Raw genomic sequence first — 3,892 nt, 5'->3', positions numbered from 1 at the left:
TTTTTTTTTTTTTTTTTTTTTTGCATATTGGTAATCTCCGACATCTAAAAACTAAGCATCCGAAGAAATTTTTTCAATAAAATGCATTTTGCAAGGTGTGGTTGGGAAATTGCAGTAGCCCCGTTGAGTTAATAAAGATTGGTGTTTACGTTTGACACTACAGCTGTAGTGCCCTGTAGTCGTAATAACAAAGGGTGACTTTAATCTAAATAAGAAAATCTCTCAGACTGTTGCCATCGTTACTAACAAATTAATGTAAACACAGATGCACACAACGCCACCTGTGGTATAGCAGTGAACTATACCAATGTGACTCCAGGAATTTCAAGTTCCCGCTGATAATTTATCCGGACGAAGTAATGTACTGAACAATCAGTTAGCGGGAAATTGACAGTGAACTTGTATGTGTATTCATGGGTAAAACGCTTAATGGTATTTCCCCTGTCTTTACGTTCCGAGTTCAAATTCCGCCGAAATCGAATTTGCCTTGGACCTTTTACAAATGTCATGTAAAGGTCCTTGGACGCTTCCATCAGAGATGTCTGGGACACATTCTGAATGTTGGCTGGACCTTAAAATCTCCAGATACACAGATCCTGAGGAAAACCGATATCCTGAGTATTGAGGTGATGGTGCACAAACACCGGTTACGTTGGACTGGACACCTTGTTAGAATGAATGATAACAGGATCCCTAAACAGATGCTATATGGGGAACTTGTTAGTGGAAAGCAACACCGGCAGAAGCCAAGACTGCCATTTTAGGTCTGTGTGAATGCTTCATTAAAGACCTGAAAAATGCGGGAGGCTGACTGGAAGGCTAGGCTTGTCATCGCCACGGATGGAGGAAACAGGTAAATGAGGGAGTCGACACCTTTAAAAGAGCACGTATTCTTCATGAAGAATTTAAGCATGCTGCTCGAAAATGCACTGCTAGTGTAATGTATGGGGAAAGCTTGGTCTGCAATGTTTGCAGTCGTGTATGTTTGTCAAGAGCAGGGCTCGTTAGTCACAAACGGAGCCGCAAGTGTAAAGTATAAGGTAGTCTTGAGTGCACAATGTTGCTAAAGGTCAGTGATAGTTTTCCTCGGTCACGAATGGACGGCCATTGTCATCGTATATGCGTTTCTATGTGTACACACACACACATGCGGGCGTCTATCAAGTTCACTCACAGGGTATCGATCAACTTGGGGTTATTGCGGAAGATACTTGCCGAAGGCAGCATATAATAGGACTGAACACGAAACCAAATGTTTGGAACGCGGACTTACTTCACCACACAGCCATTCCTATTAACCTCTCCAGCATTAGATATTGCCCTTTAATCACACTATTGCAAAATATGTACACAATATCCAGTTTTATTTTGATAGATGGATCCAAAGGAAATCCGAGCAAAAAGAAAAAAACATTTCAATCGATAAACAATTGTAAACGATGTTACAAAACATAAACTGTTTTTTTTTTTCCTTTTTATATGATAGCCGCAAGGCCTGCGGAGTTATTTCCCATTGACTGAAAGGCGACCTTGATTGAGTCCAGGCGAGACTGAAGCATGTGAAATAGCAAATCTTTTACAAATCCCATCAAAATCAATTTGAAACAATAAAAACACGGCGATCTTTCGGTAATAGAACCCATAACTTCTGGTTGTTGTGCGCACGCATACTGATTATATTATCGTATAGTGTGTTTGAAACCACGTGAGTTTATTTCATTTTCTGCATAACATCGGCGATTTCCGTAAGTCGGCGTAAAAGCGAAAGAGATAGGGAGAGCGCGATTTGATCAGGAAAAATCTTTTGAAGTTGGCATGTGTCAGTGTGTGTTTGTTGGGGCGTGCGAGACAGAAAGTGTGGTGTGTATGTGAAGTTCTTTCGCTTTTACGCCAACTTCAAAAGACCCTCTTTTCCCTCCAACTCCTTATGTAAAAAAAATTTTTAATTTTTTTACGGAAATCGCCGATGTTGTTCAGAAAAATAAATACACACACGTGATTTTAAACACTATGCTATGATGTAATCAAGTATGCGTGCGCACAACGACCGGAAGTTATGGATTCTAGTACCGAAAGATCACCAAAAACACATTGAATTATAATGTCCTTAATCAAAAACAGAAGAGATGACCACGGTTGGAACGTCTATGATCAGAAATTTATTCGCTTCATAACTTTCATACGTTCAATGGAGCCGAGTTACTACAGGGGTTACCTCCCTTCCACTGTAAATCTAGCAATGAACTTCAGTGATGTTGTGAATGACGATTCTAATGACTGCTTTGAACGAAAGACTTAAAATTTAAATTTCAAAATATTTCTTTATTCTAATTTCTTTCTGTATTAATACTAAGAATATAAATTTATTATACACATCCTCAGCTTACATAAACCATATAACAATATAACGTTAATACGTTTAAAGAAACCGAGTTGTTACACGGATTACCTCCCTTGCACTATAAATCAAAAACATGTATCTAATGTTGGGACGATATGAATGGTGAGCCCCACAGCATTCCCTGATAAATAGAGTTCCAGTCGTAACCAACTAGTCTTCTTCTATTCTTGTTTCCGTAAGTTTTGAATTAAAATCTTCCACCAAACCTTAGTCGCAATTTATGTTCCTAATACTAGCTGAATGATAACGAAGTTATTTTACTAAATTCTTTGTTATATTTAAAGTAATTGAAAGAAACACAGAGCATCTCAACAGAAATATGGTAACAAAAGGGTTAAGAAAAGATACGTGTGCCTACACACACACAAATATGTATATCTATCCCTGTATTTATTTACCATAGTTATTTATCATATATATATATATATATATATATACACACATACTCTTTTACTTGTTTCAGTCATTTGACTGCGGCCATGCTGGAGCACCACCATTTTTTAGTCGAGTAAATCGACCCCAGGACTTATTCTTTGTAAGCCTAGTGCTTATTCTATCGGTCTATTTAGCCGAACCGCTAAGTTACGGAGACGTAAACACACCAGCATCGGTTGTCAAGCGATGTTGGGGGGATAAACACACACACACAAACATATACACACACATACATATATACATATATACGACGGGCTTCTTTCAGTTTCCATCTACCAAATCCACTCACAAGGCTTTGGTCGGCCCAAGGCTATAGAAGTCACTTGCCCAAGGTGCCACGCAGTAGGACTGAGCCCCGAACCATGTGGTTGGTAAGCAAGCTACTTACCACACAGCCACTCCTACACCTACATATATATATTATTATTATTAAAGTATTCTAGGGGGGAGGGGGTTCTGTTATTTTCTTTTACAAAATATGAAATGGGGTGTTTGTAAAATGTAATTTAGTGAAAGGGGACACACACTGAGCTACAAACAGCTGAGAAACACTGGGGTACAGTGTTAACAAAGGCAAGTTCTAATTTTTCATTTCCTGAAACTACTACTTAAAATGCTAGACTTCCTCACCTACCATAGCACTCCAATTATTTCAATTTTGCCATCTTTAATCCTTCAACTGTAGTTTTCACTAACAATGCTGAAAAGTTTACAGCAATTTGCTCCAAACTATATTCACTTATTCATTCACTGGTTTCAGTCATTGGAAAGCAGCCATGCTAAGACTTTAGTCAGTCCTTAAAGTCTGGAATTTATTTTATTCATATCTGTTTGTTTAACCACCGTGTTAGAGGACAGAAATGGAAAAATGCACAAACATACATACATACACATAATTCTTTTTTGGAATATTTTGGAGTACGAAAATCCCTTTTGGATAGCAAAAGTCAAAGGCTAGCTGTAAGATCTGAATTAATATCTTCACATTGAGTCCACTCTGTGGAGTGGTTAGTGTTAGGAAGGGCATCCAGCCGTAAAATCCCTGCTAAAACAGAT

This window comes from Octopus bimaculoides, chromosome 20 (genome assembly GCF_001194135.2).
Source record: "Octopus bimaculoides isolate UCB-OBI-ISO-001 chromosome 20, ASM119413v2, whole genome shotgun sequence".
Classification (NCBI taxonomy): Eukaryota; Metazoa; Mollusca; class Cephalopoda; order Octopoda; family Octopodidae; genus Octopus; species Octopus bimaculoides.
This window is presented reverse-complemented; position numbering follows the sequence as displayed.